Here is an 18172-nt window from a genome sequence, read left to right as displayed (position 1 = left end):
ACCATGATCCCAGCTGGCTGTTAGACCGGTACCCTGTGAGTAATCATGTCCTATAAGGTCCTGTGAGTAATCACGTCCTATAATGTATAGGACTTGAGGATGCTGAGGGACCTACCACTGCTGGAGCGGAAGAGAAGACAGGCCGAAGGGACTGGTCTAGGAGCCAGCTGGGATTGTGTTTCAGGTTTCATCTATGTTATTTTAGCTCCCTAGGCAAAATGAGCACTTAACCCTGCAGTGCAGGGATAGCCCCACTCAGGTGCGGAACTACCGCCATAGCGATCCATGCGGGTGCTATGGGGCCCACAACAGAGGGGGCCCGGTCAGGAGCAGAGCTTACAATCCTCCCAACATAGGCGCCAAAACTGGGAGCTGGAGCGGACAGGGCAACAATCAATCTCCTAAACCATGTCCGGATCGTAGGCGGACACAATGGGTGGGGTCAGACTCCTGCTGCCTTGACCGGATTGGTAAGTGAGCGGAATGGGCGTGGTTTGGAGGGAACAACGTGACATCGAGGAGGTTCTGGAGGAGACAGGAGGTAGAGAGATATCTGAGGGTCAGCTGGTCATGGGGAAGTTGAAGCATTGTGCTCGGCCTGTTGCTGTATGGTGCCGTGACAAGACTTCCCAGGTGTCTGCTGGCTATCATAGTCCAGTGCGATCACCAAAAATAGTGCATGCAGCCGATGTCTTCAATGCACTGCCACGCCCCCTCCTGTCCCAGAACGCTGGGGGGTTTAGTGTGTGAATGCACTGTAATTGGTGTGAATAAGCCCTAAAACCCTTTTATACCATGACATACATTGCTATAATTCTCTACTATTTACACTGTGGCTCCTCTGACTGCTGCAATCTTAAAGGCTCATTTATACCCTTGCCCAGAATGCAAGGGATCGCATAAACAAAGTCTCCTTGCATTCTGGGGTCGGAGGGGGCGTGGCAGTGCCATTCATGTAATTGGCTGCACCAGAAAGCATGGTAATACAATGCCCTGCGTTCAAGTGTGGTTCAAATCATAAAATATTGTGCATGCACTATTTTTTGCGGGCAGGGTGTGTGTCTGGAATTAAATTAACATGAATGGCAAGGAGACTTTGTGTATGCGATCCCTTGAGTCAATGACATGACTTTTTTTTCTGGGTAGGTTGGGGGCATATATAGGTTGCTGGGGGGGGACCTTTACAAAATTTTGCCATGGGGCCCTGTGATTTCTAGTTACGCCCCTGGCCCCACTGCAGGGGTTAAGATTTTATATGCCTGGAGTTCTTCTTTAAAAGAAGCCCATGTACTTTTTGAGCTTCAATCTTCAGGCAACAGGCAGCAAGACGCCCAGGTGCGAGTGGGTGCTATTTAAAATAATGGGTTTCTTTATCCTTACCATCTTGTCTTGAATTGTATTGTATTGTGATTGTAATGTCTTCCTTTTATTGTAAAGCGCTGCGCAAACTGTTGGCACTATATAAATCCTGTATAATAATAATAATAATAATAATGTTGAGTGTTGAAGTGCTTCAGCAAACATGCTTCAAAATGCCTGGGTGAGGGGAAAAAAACATCTGTTGCCCGTAGCAACCACTCAATTCAGATCTATGATTTAACCAGTGCAGTTTGTAGTATAAGGATCTACTACAGGATTGAGTGGCAGAAGCAGCATCATAACACTGCATTGGCATGGGGCATTCCAGGATTCTTGTGGAAGGAAACCTAGGTGTCCCCGTTAAGATGCAGCCGCTGTGCCCGTTCAAGTTAATGACAGGGTGACAGTGGCCGCATCTTTTAGTCGCAGTCCGCATGTCATTAACGTGTATGGGCACAGCGGCCGCATCTGAATGGGGACACCTGGGATTCCTGCGGCAAGAATCCCAGGATGCAGCATGAGTCCCTGGGTTTCGTTTGCTACAGTTTTTTTTTAATAAATCAGCAATATGCCCAAGTAAGCTAAACAACCTCCATTATTATTATTGAGTGTGACGCATACCTAGGACAGCTGATAACATTCAATTTCTTGCACTGTGGCTGTAGGGTCATATTTAGAGCTCATGTTCTAGAGATACCAACATTGTAGGTGTTCTTTCATACTAGTTCCTCCTCTTGTGTGTTACATGACTATAAAAGAAAACCTGCAGTGAGAGATGCATGGTAGCTGCCTGTGCTGACCTTTCAAAATGTTAGTTGCCTGACTATCTTTGAATTTTTGGTCTCTGACATAGAACAAGCATGCAGCCAGTAAAATCAGTAGTTGTGATCTGCCTATTTATTCCAGGTCAGTCACTTAGAAGGTATTGAAGCCTGTCAATCAGAAAAATTGCCAGGCAACAAGCATTTTCAAAAGCAGCAATGGCAGTCTTTTAAGTTTATCATTACAGACAGTGCCCGAGTTACAAACATCTGACTTACATACGACCCCTACTTACAAACGGAGGCTATTACTGTACAGCAGGGGGTCACAGGCTGCAACCAAAGTGTCCCACCAGCATTTCAGTGGTTGTAATGCTACTGTGCTCCTGCCGACGAGGAGTGCCCGCTTTTTTGGTTCTGGTTCGTAGTACTGTACGTAGATTACAGGAAGTTGGCTCTTGTTAGACGTGCAGATGAGGGGTGCTGGCCTCTTTTTCTGGGTCACCGTGAGCTTTTTACTGCTGTCTGTATCCTCATTAGAAATATTTAATCTCACTTCCTGTCCTTGAGACAACAGGAAGTGAGAGGAAATCTACCCCTAGGAAGGGAAATTCACTTCTGTAAGAGTTATGATGGGAAAAGCTTCATCACCAATCCTTGTTTCCACGACAACCCAAAATGTGCAAAATACAATTGTCACAGGGACAAAAAACAAACATTACAGGTGTTTAACCCTTCCATATGCTATCCAAAACAAAAAGATAACATTTGGGGCTGGAGTTACACTTAAAAAATGTACCTGGTCCAACTTACATATAAATTCAACTTAAGAACAAACCTACAGTCCCTATCTTGTTCGTAACCCGGGCATTGCCTGTACAGGTTTTATTCAGGGCCCCTTTACACCTGGTATTTCTGGTTGTGGTGCCTTTCTGCGTGTCCAAATACATGTCACATGCTAACGTGTGTTGCGTTGAGGTAGCCCAGTGTAAATGAATGCCAATGCACTGCAATGGAAGTAAAATTGGACCTGCACCAAAATGCACAGCATGTGCACTACAGTGCAGGTCAGTTGGCATCTTTTGTACTGGTGGATTGCTGGGTCATTCTAAATGAATGGCACGCATGCACAATCACACACAGGCACACAAAGGTTGAACTTGATGGACCTTTGTCTTTCAACCTCAAATACTATGTAACCTCAGGTGTCCAAAGGTGGCCAGACAATACTAATAGAAGATAGAAACTATTCTACATATTGTTCTTAGGTGCTGCCCCTTTATTCTCTGCCATCATTGTATAAATGGTTTTCCAGTTGCTTTAAATACTTTCACTGTGTTATTTTCCTTTTGTAAACAAAACCAATGTCCAGCAAAAATCAGCATCAATGTGATAAGCTGCTGTTTTTCACAATAAAGTCTTTCTACTATTTACAGTGTATAAAATGTGGCTGCTGTGACATGTTTACTGACTACCCAATGAAAACCTGACCCATATAATAAAGCCTTTGGTGGTAACAAAAAGGAGTAAATTGCAAGACAATGTTCCATTTCTATAGGCCTATTCACATGGCTTGTTCACATGGCTGTACCAAGACTCTGTCACTATCCCTTCACATTTTTTGTCAATTATAATAGATGTGAAGCTGAAAGAAAGAGATACAGCAGAGTAGGTAAGAATAGCAAACGCTATCTGTAAATTAGGACTTAAGAGCAAGGTGCACCTTTCTGTTTTCTATTTATTGGTGGTGTTGGGAGAAGGTTTAGCGTAGTGCACACCTAAGTCTCTTCACTTAAAGACTAGTGGAGCTCTATGCCACTCTGCATTTTATTGCTCTGTAAGTTCATTTTTTTTGTTTACAAAAACACGACAAAAGAGGTGCCATTTCAGACAGCCATGTGAAGGGCTGAAGGACAAAATTCTTGGTGTTTAATGGGAGTATCCAGAGATGGGAAACGCCTGTCGTTATATGGAAGGGCCCAAAGCAAAAACAGAGTTACCATCAAACCTGGATAGCAGGTCAAACTTGATCACCCACCAGCTCATTGCATCTCCTGGAGGTCTTAGTGGCAAGATCTCTGCACATGAGTTCTCAGGTCTGCCACAGCTACCTGGGATTTTATGAGGTTTGTTGGATTTTTCAATTTCATGTTTTATTATGAAACATTCAAAGTGAAACCACTTCCTGACAAGAACATGCAACGCCAGGGTGATTTTGCCATGGTTTCTATGAATTGTAAGAAATCCGTTAGTAACTCAAATCAATAACATATGCCAATAACTGATACATATTTTTGAATGGAGTGACTCTTTCAGCCTACTAAATCATACATACAAAATGCTACAGGAATTGGGCTACCTACACAGGACACTGTGCGTTTCGGTTTATTCAGATTGTTCACCTGGCCCTGACTACTCCTGTATCCAGCACCTTTGTGTACAAGTACTTATGCTACAATCATCACACATATACTATATGGCCAAATTTTTGTGGACACCTGATCATTACAACTATTAAATGGCCAAAAGTATCTGAACAGCCCTCCAAATCACCGGTGTTTCCACTAAAGGCTACTATTAAGAGTTGTTAAGTCCCAGCATATACTATCCTGTTATAACATCAGCATTGTAATAGGAGTACATACTAGAGTTGTTTTTGATAATGCAATTAAAGCTTATTTGAAAAAATCCCTTTTATATAGTGCTACCTTCTGTCTGCCCATCACTTTTATCAACTTCCTATATTTCCAGTGTGCTTTGCATCTCTATCCCTGCTGCTTGATGTGCAATCTCAATTTATCAAGACTACATTACCCATCATGCATTGCTTCCAGCAAGCAATGATAATATTACATTGTTCAGATGTTGAGTTGTAGTTCAGAATGCATGCTTTGAGTTGCAACGCAAGGAATTGCATATTCACAGGGCTGAGTGAAATTGTGTCACTGCACTGAGGAAGTACATCCTATGGACATCTTCAATAACTAAGTTTACAAACTCTAGATTGATCTGGTTATTAGGGGTGGGTTAAAACCTATGGAAATTCAATATAGAAATAGATATTTTTTTTTTGTTTTTGATCATAGACACCCTTTTAAGCTACAGCATACATAGGCATGTTAGACAGATTTGTGCACTTCAAACCTTATAATGACAATTAGGGGAAGCTCCTTTTCAGTTCCTGCATGACCGTTCCTCTGTGCAAGTTAGGTCCATAAAGACATGGTTTGTGTCAGAAAGATTAGATGAGTGGCTGTGCCCTAAGATCTGTGTGTGCACATATTTAGCCCCTGGTCCGTCATTTAGGATCACGGTTTTGAGTGCTCATGCACATGTGTGTCGCGTCCGACACTGGCTTTGCCTGAAGTTGTCCTATTTAAAGCTCAGCATAGCCTAGAAAAGTTGCTAAATTGTTGTCAGCTGTGACCTGTGAACTGGCCTGTGTTCTTCTATGCTGTGTTTGACATGGCTTACTTCCTGACCCTGTTGTATCTCCTGCTGCTGACCTTGGCTTTTGTCCTGACTTTGCCTTGGTGTATTGATTCCTCTGCCGTATAATTTTGACCTTGGCCTGGACACTGAGTTTGCTTCTGCTTGCCAAATTGGTACCCCTGCTGTCCAGTTGCTGCTGACTCCTGACTACAATTCTGCTTCCTGCTCCTGCATGTCCATGTGCCAAACCTCTCCAGCACATTACTAGTATCCACTATAATCTGTACACTGATTTGTTATCTAAACATCCGTGCTCTTGGGATTTGGTACCATCCCACAGCCTTCTAGCCAGCGGTTAGCTGGGCATATGCTGTGTGCACGGCATTACAGCCGCTAGATGGTGCTGAGATCTAGTGGCTGTACAGCCATGCTGTATGCAGGCCAAAACCTTAATACATCAGCCCGTTAGTGTGCACTTTAAGTGATCTTATAGTCAAGAGGCTTTAAGCAATTTCAAATGATGATGAAATCACTTACAATGGATGCTGCTTCTTGATGGTAAAAGTTTAAGCTTCCTGCAGAATCAGATGCATCCCTGAGCACTGGCCCTAGTATCCTGTTAGGGTGGCTCCTTTCCCTTGCAGAGTCCTATGGAGCCACCCTTGTGTGTGCTAGTAAGCTGTGTGTGTCTCTACAAACACACAGGCACAGCAGGTTAAGCCACTTCCGTCTCCCCTGCTCCTCCCTTCTCCAAGCTATTAGATAGGCAGCTGCTGTAGACTGCTCTGTCCCTTGTGATCTTGTACTGGACAGGATGTTTAGGGAATCTGAGCTGAGAGAGTTGGCGCTATACAGAAACATGATGACTGTAAGTGCTTGGGCAAACATTTCAAGAAATACTTTGTTAGGCAATGTATATTTGTTTGATCCAGATTTATTATTTAAAAAAAAAGAGAGAATGTAATGCTACTTTAAGGTGCCATTCATACCCCAGTTTGAGCGTAACCAGGTGACTTTTGCATGTTCGTCACTTGACTTGTACTACAGGGGCAGAATTGTGAATTTTTGGCCTCAAAGACTTGAGGAGTGCCTGAAAGCATGAAAAAATGCACGTACATGCACCTTTTTCAAGCACTCCCATTAAAGTCTGTGAGGTAACGTTTCTGCCCCAAAAGAAGCTCATGTATGTTTTTGAGCTACAGGTAACAAGTGACACAATACTCAGGTGTGAATGGGCCCAATGGGAATGGAATTCTTTAGTGTTGAATCAGTTTTTATTAGCATTTTAAACAGGTTTCATAACATTCAGTATTTAAACTCAAAAAGGTTACAAAAAGTACAAACAAGACATCAGGCTACACGAGTAAGTGAATTGAACACAGGTATGGACATTCAAGGGTTGGTGTCTATGGCGACTTAAATTTGGTTACACAATATGTAAAGTTAAGGCATTTCTGGGTTATGCTTATTTCAGTGTAGAAAGGATCAGCACCATTATGCCCATGTCCACCGTATAGACCTGGTGGGAATCCCCCTTGAGCGTCCAGATATCGTAGCCCTTGTCATCACTGCCTAATACCTTCTCCGAACCAACATTTTAAACATCCTGATTGTACCAGACACCGCCAGGGTATTGTTTTAGAGGTAGGACTGTAGGTCGGCGGAGGAGAATGGAATTCTTTAAATGGAATAGTGAAATTCTTCATCTTGAGCTTTTTTGTTCAACAAAATGCTTAGGTGTGAATGAACCCTAATATTAAACTTCAGGTAAACCCCTAAATATGCAGATGAAATACATATATGGAAACAGTCTCAGCTGTAAAAGGAGTTCTGTTTCTCCCCATCCAATCCTGAGATTTAAACAGCTCTGCTAAACAGTGCAGCCAAATTGCTGATCTGCCTATACTGCAGTAAAGCTTGTTCTCCCCCCTGCCCTCAGTCTGTGACTAGACAGTGAAGAAGCTTTGCTCTCTCTCCATGAAAGCATGTTCCTTGTCAGAACATTTGCATGATGCACTCCTGACTGGCTTTTAGTGCTGGCCCTTGCTCTCCATGTTCTAGTGCTGCTGTACATGGGATTTCAGGAGGCAGATAATAAGACAAATGTGGGCACTTACACTAGCTGCATTTACAATGCAAATACAATTCATTATTTATTACATAAGTGCAAGAATTGGTGTTTTTTTAATGTATTTAGCTGTACATTTGTTTGCAGAAATAGAATAGCAGTTATATAGACACACATGCAAATACGCTATATTAGACTATTTCATGTGTACAGTGACAATTATCTCTGATAACATTTGGTAATGATACATTCTAAGACTCGAAAAGTGTATGGTGGGAGTATAGGAAAGACGCCAAAAGTAATTAGGGAATGCCAGGAATCTAGGAGCAGGCAGTGGGGGCAATGCATCAAATGCATCATGTTGCCAGGGAACTCATATGCATATAAGAGAGTTATTTTCCCTTATTTCACAAGCCCTCTGCCATTCCATCTCCTCCTCCTGCCCACAGATGTGCAGTGCTGTCAAAAGATGCATTGTTTAAGGACCAAGACCGTGTCACAGCAGAGGCATGGCACTGCTGTGTACTCCGTGCCTCGATGTGACAGAACCTCAATCCAATGGGTTGCTGTTTGGGGATCCCCTGGGTGAGAAAGCTCTTCAGATGCCCAGGTCAGTCTAGAGAGAGGGAAAGCTAACAGTTAATCAACTAACACACATTTCAATAAAACCAGTGCTAATTTTACTGCACGTCCCTTTTTTTTTTTTTCTTCTTTCATTTTCAGTGCCTATGTATTGTTTACTATTTAGGATCATTCAATCTCCAATTTACATGTAAAGGTTTCCATTCTTTGATAGTAAGAGAACTAGTCTCAACTGGGTTCATGCGGGGTTCTGAAAATGTAGTCTTATATTTATGCATGCTTTTGTCTAAAAGAGTTATAATAATTCCTGATTTAGTTTTACTTTCTTTTCCTGAGCTGACAAAGTGTATGTTCAGGCATTACTCAGTTTTACCCCAAAACCTCCCTCTCTCCCTCCTAGAGCTTGGCAATTTTGCTTTTGTCTTGTTCCTGTGACATTATCACCTAGCATTTCAAATTCTATGGTAGGTTTCTATTGTTATAGGCATGCCCCCCATAACTTCCAGAACTACATCTCCTATGAGAACTCTATAGTGTGTGAGCAGTGGGCCCAACACATGGGGCTAACAGCACTGACAAGCAAATCAAGGTAGTGGGTGGAAGGGGGTAACAGCACTGACCAGCAATACAAGGTTGGGAGGGGGTTATCAGCACTACCACTGACCAGCAATGCAGGTGTGGGAGAGGGAGTTAAAAGCAGTGCTACTAACTAGCAAGAGGGGGGTTATAGTACTGGCACTGACACCAATGCTATGAGTTATTATTGGGGCCACTGACACCATTGCTGAGAGAGGGGGGTATTATGGCCACTGACACCAATACTAGGGGGTTATTATTGGGGCCACTGACACCATTGCTGAGAAAGGGGGCATTATGGCCACTGACACCAATTTTTTATTTTACTTCCACTTTCTCTGTCATCAAAATTTTTGTTGTGTCACAACCCATTAATGTAAAATGGACTTCCTAACTCAATGCACTGCACCTTAAAGCATGAAAACATGCTGCTACTGCACAATCCTTTGGCAGTGTTAGGGCTTGTTCACACCAAATGCAGACCAGATCTGCATGAGTTTCTGCACACGCAGTGCAGTGTGTTATACCGCATTTTTTGTAGTGTTTTTGATGCATTCCGGGCCATTTTTGGTTAAAATAATAATAATATATATATTTTTTAAAGTTTAAAATAGGCTTACAGTGCGTTCCAGGGCGCTTGCATGCGTTTTTGATGCATTTGTATGCGTTCCAGAGCAGGTAAAATAGGGCTTGCTGCATTTTTTTTTACATGCTATGAAACTGAACGTGTGAACTAGAGCCCAAAATACTATTGGAATACATTGGACGCAGTTTTGATCTGGTCTGTAACTGCTCTGCTCCTGGAACACGCTTGGTGTGAACTAGCCCTTAGGCTGGGTTCACACCTAGGCGTATGGAATATGCGCGTCTGTCACACGTTTCGTGTCACGGTAAAAAAAAATGCGCGACAAGCGCGCGTTTCTGAGGGCTACCTGGCTGTATTCCAATGGATACGCGCGACAAAAACGCCCCAAAGAAGCTCCTGTACTTCTTTGGGCGTAGGGCGTTTTGTAGCGCGTTCATACGGCCTGTAATACGCCCAGGTGTGAACCATACCCATAGGAAATAATGGGATTTCAGTGTTTGAGCGTATTACAGAGCGTAGGAACGCGCTACAAAACGCCCAGGTGTGAACCGGGCCTTAGAGCCCACACTCGAGGACCTCTATAATTTTCAAGTTGGCCACCCCTTCTCTTAAGAGTAAGGCGCCAACATAGTTTTGCTGGAGAATGAATATATGCACGTGTACTGGCTAACTGAGGGGCAAGGATAGGTGATAAGTAGTCCCGCAGGCAGGGCTGACAATGCTACATTGGATTTCAGTCCAGCAAAGGCACTGTGTTGTCAGCCAGCACAGAATTTTGGGAGCTCACTGCATTTCTAACAGAGCAACATATATTTTTCTGTACTTTAGAATTTTATAGTGATACAGTGCTTTCTGAATCACTGACCTGAAACCAGAATGCTGAAAATCAGCAATTCTGACTTGGCTCTGACGTCACTGCCTGCTTGCTAATTCCAGGTCAGTGATTTTGAAAATGTTAAAGCTAGAGACAGACTAGCATTTTCAGGACATGGTCGGCAAAAGCAGCCCCCATATTTTTCGCATCGCGCTGCATGTTTACTTTAAGTTGATTCCCTGACCTTCTGATTGTCTCAGCAGTGGAACTTCCCATATTTATATTCTGAAGGGTTCCATTTAGTTTTTTGAAACTGTTTTTGTGCAAGCAGCCAGTTGTGACCATTTCCAATTGTGATTCTAACTTCTAGCAAGTGTCGGTATAATGGCAACAATGAACAGGAGTATATCAGAAAGATTCCAGAAATAAACAAGTATTATATAACTTTTCCAAACAGGATATACTTCTAAAAATCAAAATTTTACTAAAAAAGAGATCAACTCAGAATAAAAGGGTTGCATGCAAACTGACCTTTATAGCAACTTGCTTCAGCCCTCTGCGCCATTTAATACAATTCATAGAAATTATTGATTTTCTTTTCTCTCCTTCACGATTGCCCTACTCTAAAGCAAAAAATAATGTGTCTGTCATGCCTCGATCTTTCAGTGCCAATTCCCTACCTCTATGATGCCCTATAAATTGAATATTTTGTTAAATTATTCCAATTTCCTATACAGTGTGAACTTTGAAATTTTACTTTTTTATATTTTTAAGGGATGTATTTGTCCTGCAAAATTGAATGTTTATTTGCTCTGTGTAAATAGAGGGGAAAAACAACTCTTGTTAGCATTTTTTCCAGGTGGAATATAATATCATAACAATACCGCATTATGGCCACTGGGTGGAGCCGAGGTGCATAGGTACTATTTCCTATGCGCCCCAGCTCCATCTAGTGACTATGTTTTAGTATTTTCCTTAAAAAATGCTAATAATAATTTTGGGGGTTATTCACGCAGGAGCCGAAGGATCCAGCCATTGCTTCAAACCGAAGGGCTACTGTATGGGCTATTCACTATAGAGCGGCTCAGCTGAGCCGAAGGCATATGCTTCGGCTCCACTGAACCGAAGTGACACCCGAAACTATGAAACAGTTGGGCGGAGCTAGCTGTCACTGCTAGCTCCGCCCAATTGTTTTTTTCTTTTTTAAAAAATCTTAATTTTTTTTAATTTAATATTTATTTACATTTTTAACATTTTTTTTTCAAATTTTTGTTTTTTTTCAACTTTTTTCACTGTTTTCTATTCTGCACGGTACCACTGAGGTACTGAGTAGAATAGCCGAGCCGAATGCCGCTCGGCGGCATTCTACCATTCACTCACTGCCGTTTGGCCCCTTTGTGAATAGCTGACCAAAGTGCAGCCAATGTACGGCTGATTTCCACCAATGTACGGTTGAAATCAGCCGTACAAGCCTGAAGTTAATAGCCGAACAGCGTTCGGCTCACTTCACTTCGGCTCGGTTATTCACTCGGCTGCCTTCGGCAGCTTTGTGAATAACCCCCTTTGTCTCCATTTGCACTGAACGAATGTACATGCAATTTCATGCTCTGCAAATTGTGTATAAATACACCCCTTAATGTTTAGATATCATGCATTGCATTGTTTAGGAATATGAAAACTCTTGCTGCTTTATGTTTAGTGGCTCTATGGAGCATTGTCAGCTCTTGTTGCCTTTTATAATGATTGTAAGTCAGCTTTCCAAGCTCCGGTCTGAAAGAGTTAATCACTTTAAGACCTTGGAGTTTTGCTATTATGCTTTTAAGTGACTGGTAAGTGCTATTTCTTGGAGAGAGATGGAATCCTCTGATGTGCTGACCTTATTGTATCTTCCCTGTTCACATTAGTTAGACAGGATATTAGATATCTGGTCACTCCACTTTAGAGTTGATGAGCAGTTGCATTTTGTCTACTAACACATCTTTGAAAGACTAGAAACAAGTGTTATTATTTTAATAAGATTATATGATATCACTGAAAATTTAGAAGTGCCTCTTACCGGGGTTGTTCTTTTGAAGAGAGCCCATTCTTAAAAGTATTGCAAGAAGTAATCAGATTTTAGTGTACTCCAGAATGAACAGTGAAAGATTATTTTTAATTGGTTGTGTAGGGCAGGGGGCGAACAAATGAATATTCAATTCAGAAACCAGTCTGTCCAATCCAGGAGCCAGCAGAAAATCTTTAGGAGCCAGCTCCAATGACAACAACTAGAGAAAAACTTCAACTTTAGGCGCCAGCTGTAATTTTTAAGGAACATTGTCTACCTGGCTCCAGGGATTTGTCCAGCCTTGGCTTAGGGTTTCTTAAAGTAGATGTAACCCCTTAGGGAAAATGTATACATTTTGTAGGTTTCAGCCACCTAAATAAGAAATCCTGAGCGCTGTGCATATCTCAGCAGCTGAGACTTACAACTTCCGATATGCGTGTGCACAACATAGCGGAGAGTGCACAGCCTTTCAGGAGCCATGAGCTGGAGGGTCTATGTGCCCTATGTGCGGGTTGAACATCGGTTTATAGTTCTGGTTGGAGATTTGATCAGTGGGCGACAATGCCACTCATTCAAGAAGACACTTTGGTTGTCCATACATAGTTACATGGTTAGTCAGGTTGAAAAAAGACACAAGTCCATCGACTTCAACCTAGAGAGATAAGAGGAAAAAAAAAAGAAGGAAAAACCTAAAACAGTACGCTATGCCCACAGTTACCCACCGTTGATCCAGAGGAAGGCAGCCCCCCCCCCCCTTATAAAGCAAGGTTCAATGTGTAACAATAGGGGGAAAAGATTCCTTCCTGATCCCATAAGGCAATCGGATATTCCCTGGATCAACAATCTCTGGTGCTTAATATACCTATAAGAAGCTCCTTGGTGAGTCTGTTCCACACTTTCACAGCTTTAACTGTGAAGAATCCTTTCCGTATGCAAAGGTTAAACCTCTTTTCCTCCAGACGCAGAGTGCCCCCTTATTCTTTGCAGTGACCTTTTAAAGTGAATAATTTGCCACCAAGCTCTTTATATTGACCATTTATGCATTTATACATGGTGATCATGTCCCCCCCTCAATTGCCTCTTCTCCACTGAGAACAAATTCAGGTCAGCTAATCTTTCCTCATAGCTGAGCTCCTCCATGCCTCTTATGAGGTTAGTCGCTCTTCTCTGCACTTTCTCCAGTTCCACAACATCCTTTTTGTGAACTGGTGCCCAAAACTGAACTGCATATTCCAGATGAGGTCTTACTAATGCTTTGTACAGGGGCAGGATTATGTCTCTATCTCTGAGGTCTAGACCCTTTTATTACAAGAAAGTATTTTTGATGGCTTTAGAAACTGCGGCTTGACATTGCATGCTAGTATTCAGTCTATGATTTACCAGAACACACAGATCTTTCTCCATCATTGACTCCCCCAAACATACTCCCCCTAGAGTGTATGACACATGCATGTTTTAAGTCCCCAAGTGCAGAACTTTACATTTATCAACATTAAACCTCATTTGCCAATAGATGCCCAATCACACAGAGCATTCAGATCTGCTTGTAAATTGGAGACATCCTGTAAGGACTGTATTCCACTACATGACACTTGGTGTCATCGGCAAACACAGAAATAGTATTTTTAATCCGCAACTCTATGTCATTTCAGGGGTGTCCCGAGGCTGGGTGACACCCGGGGCGGTAACCGAGTGTCACCCCTCCGAGACGTCATCGCGCACGTGCGGCAGTATTCTGATACCTGCCGTCGGCCATCTTGGTGATGGACGCCGCCAGAGAGAGGAGGGGACAGTCACCCGGCGGGATAAGGTATGCCGCCGGGTCCCCTCCTCTCTAATGATACTGTCGGGCGTTCGGTCATTTTGGTGTCACCCCTCCAATGGTGTCACCCGGGTGCGGGCCGCACCCCCCTTGTGACGCCACTGTGTCATTTATAAGTAGATTAAACAGTAAGGGGCCCAACACTGAGCCTTGGGGGACACCACTAACAACCTCAGACCATTCAGAGTATCAATCATTCATCACCACTCTTTGAATATGGCCTTACGCCACCTCTCCCAATCTGCACATTTGTGCACACGAGCACCGCAGGAGAACAGGACACTGCACCAGAGAGGAGACCTGGGAAGCTGCTGCAGTGCAGGTAAGCGAAGAGAGAGCAGAGGAAGAGAGAGAGAGAAAGAAGAGACAGCAGAGAGAAAGAAGAGACAGCAGAGAGAGAGAGAGAGAGAGAGAAACAGGGGAGAGAGGGAAGAGAGAGCGCGAGGAGAGAGAAGAGACAGCCAAGAGAGAGGGCCGGTTTACACCACAAATTCTGTGTTCCATAGTGTTTGGCCTTTGGAACACAAGCCGGCCAGCTCCCTGCGTTCAGGGGCGGAAGGGGGTGTGGCAGTGCATTAAAGTCAATGGCACCGCAGCCGCGTCCCCCATCCGCAGTGCGAACACCCGCACCTGGAACACAGGCACATTGTGCCTGCGTTCCGGGTGCGGGTGATCGCACTGCCATTGACTTCAATGCACTGCCACGCTCACTCGCGCCCCCTGAACGCTGGCTTGCGTTCCAGAGGCCGAACGCTCTGGAATGTAGACTTTGTGGTGTGAACTGGCCCAGAGAGAGACAACAGAGAGAGGAGAGAGAGGCAAAAGTCCCAATAACGATTTTAATGTGCTTTTTTTCTAAATAAAGGTGTTTTTTTAACTGGTAGATCTCATTGAGCTCGGCATTTGAAAAGTAGATCTCCAGACAAAAAATTGTGGGCACCCCTGCTCTATACCTACTGACCATAACTTATACATTAGCCGCATGTGGGGAACTGTGGCAAACGCTTTTGCAAAGTCCAAGTATAATATCCAAAGCCATTCCTCTGTCCAATTTATTACTCACTTCCTCATAAAAGGAAAGTACATTTGTTTTGACAACTTCGGTCTTTTGTGAATCCGTGCTGACTATCGCTTATAATGTTATTTTCAAGCAAGCTATTATTTTCAAGCAAATGCCTCACAACTGTTCCTCATTTGGAACCAAATCCCTCTTTCCTCTTCAGTTGTTCCTCTTGTCTGATGTACAGATATTTATAAAAAGGTTCTATTTAACTACCATAAGTGTTTATTCTGCACTAAAACCTTCATCTTATCTCTTGATTATCTTGTTTGCTAGTTCGAAACTCAAGTATAAAAGAACAACAATAGTGAAAAAACTATTCTGGGCTTAACCAATCATTTTTGTCATATAAATTCTTAAAAGGCATGGCAGGGGTGTGTCAATTGGCAAGGTGTTACTCCTTCACATCTAGAAAGATGGGAGGTATGGTTGTCACCATATGACAGGAATTCTTTGAGAAGGCTACTCTGACAGGTTCGCCAGGCAAAATTGCAGACAATGAAGGAAACAATTGCGATAAAAAGGCCCTCAGTTTAATCCAATACAAGCAAGTACATATTCATTTTTGGATGTTGGGTTTAGATAACCTGCACCATTTCTCTTTGTACTGCCTGACGTCACACAAAAAAAAAACATGATCCTTCTCTCTTACTAGGCAATAACAATCTAAAAGATAAGTTCTACAGTTCAAAGTGCAAATGTTTTGCAACAAAATCTAATCACTCTAAAATAAAAACTCTTATAACATGAAAGTTGGTAGTGTCCATTGATAGCAAATTATTGAATGTTCATTGACTCATACAAAAGTGTCTTGTCCACCTTAGGCAAAACAATATTAATACTGACTAAAACAATAGCAGATCACACAGAAAATGTGACAATTACAAATATCAGTGCATATTTGTCACATGGAGTGAGGACAAAACAACTGCATTCCCTAGAATGGGCAGCACAGTGGCTTTGTGGTTAGCAATTCTGCCTTGAATCTAGAAGTGTATCTACTACATAGTGCGCCTTTGGTGTCCCGCTCAGCCCCATCTTTTTGTGACATCACTGGTTGCCAGGAGCAGGGCAGGGCATGCCGGGGATGCTCTGGCCGGTGTCCAGTCTGCATACACATCTCCATGCCTGCTCTGGTTGCTAAGAGCCTGGCAGGGAGATTTGTATGTCCCTTATCTCTTGATTATCTCTTGTATGTCCAGGGCAGGATGCAAGCTCTGGCTTGCATCCTGCCCAGCTCCTGGCAACCAGTGCCATCACTGGTTGACAGGAGCTGTGCGGAACACTGGCCAGAGCGTCTTTGATAGGGTGATGTGTGTATGGGAGATGGGTGGGGAGAGAAAAAAAAAAGTCAGCTGTCTCCATAGGTCTGTGAAAGTTTAAAGTTTGCCGACCCAGGAAGTGCCCCCCTTTCCATTGGTGTCCAGGGAATGTGCCATACTCTGGATACACCACTTGAATCCTGGTCAGCACACAATCTGCATGGGAGTTTGCACATTCTCCCTGTGCCTATGTGGATTCCCCCATCCAGACATGCTAATAGATTAATTGACTCCTGTTTGCATTGGCCCTAGTATGTGTGATAGGGACCTTTAAAGTGTATGCTCCTTATGGCTGGTGACTATTCCTAATTTACCATATGTGCAAGAAAAAAAATGGTCTAGCCGACCGCAACCAATCAACTTCCCCGCAGCTTCAGTTTTTATAGCCACACACTGCCTCGGACGCAGACATAAAGGATTCAAGTGTGTATGTCGTCTGTGTGTGGCTGTTAAAACCTGAAGCTGCGGGAAGCAGCTCGAGGACGCACAGCTCCTGCTTCTCTATAGACATACATGAACTGCCCAAACACTTCTTCCCACAGCTCCAGGTGCGTGAAAACATGACCCTGCACTCTGTATTGGGCAAAGCGCCCCATGTGAATATGGCCTTAAAATAAATAGAATTAACTCTCTGGCTTTAGACCAGCTACAATGTTGAACAGCATTAATAGCTTGGTTTAATTTGTTGCTTGAAATTGATCTTTAAGATGTACATCAGTGCCCTGATACCACAACATTCCAGCTTGTCTGGGTATACACTGAGTGGCCAGATTATTATGACCACCCCATCAGTACTTCGTTGGGCCACGAGATGACTCCACGAGATGACTTCGTTGGACTTCGACACTGCACTGTTGCCCTTCTGTTGTCTTGTACCAGTCTTGCCACTCTCCGTTCTGCCCTAACATTGACTAGTCGCTGACGGCCACAATTCGCACGTTCAGACCCAGATTTTCGGCTGACAGTCCAGTCTTTGAACACTTTAACAATGAGCCCCTCTTGAACATTTAACAAATTCTGCTGTTTTGCTGATACTCGCTCCATGGCTCGCGCCAACAATCACCCCACGTTCAAAGGCTGTTAAATCGCATTGTTTACCCATATCTTCAGAAAAAAAGTGCTTCTACTGTCGTGGTAAACAACCTGCTTCCCTATTTATAATGGTCTGGCACTCTAGCAACTTCAGCGCGAAATTATAGCTAATTATAGCTAATTTGCCTACAAACGTCAGGTGGTCATAATAAACTGGCCACTCAGTGTATAACACCATTGTCGAGTCAACTATGTGTTAAAATGTATGAATAGCAGGCTTAGAGGATATCATGTGCTCTTTATACAGTCCATTCTGATTATTATTTTTTTCCTTTATCTTCCTCAGGAACAGCAAAGACAATTGTAGAATAAAGTCTTGAATCTCTAGAGTGTTTTGTTCGGAGCTGACAGTTTCCTGTGCAATTGTTCCCCTGCTTAAATAAAGGCATTAGCTAATTTCCCTCCCACAGTCTGTGTAGTATTTGTCACTCTGAAGAAGCTCTTCAGAGATTCTGGACTGCATACGTTCCACGTGCACTTTCATTTTCTCGTGGGCTGGTCAGGATTTTTTTTTCTTACATACCTTCCTCATTGGCAAGACTGTTCCTTCCCGCAATATTCTTATTTATCTCTTGTGTAATTCTAGATTTTTTTACAGCTACTACTATTTTTTCCTCCTACTGACGTGTTCATACAGTAAACAAGGTTCACCTT

Source organism: Nanorana parkeri, unplaced genomic scaffold, assembly GCF_000935625.1.
Source record: "Nanorana parkeri isolate BGI_ZX_2015 unplaced genomic scaffold, ASM93562v1 scaffold107, whole genome shotgun sequence".
Taxonomy (NCBI): domain Eukaryota; kingdom Metazoa; phylum Chordata; class Amphibia; order Anura; family Dicroglossidae; genus Nanorana; species Nanorana parkeri.
This window is presented reverse-complemented; position numbering follows the sequence as displayed.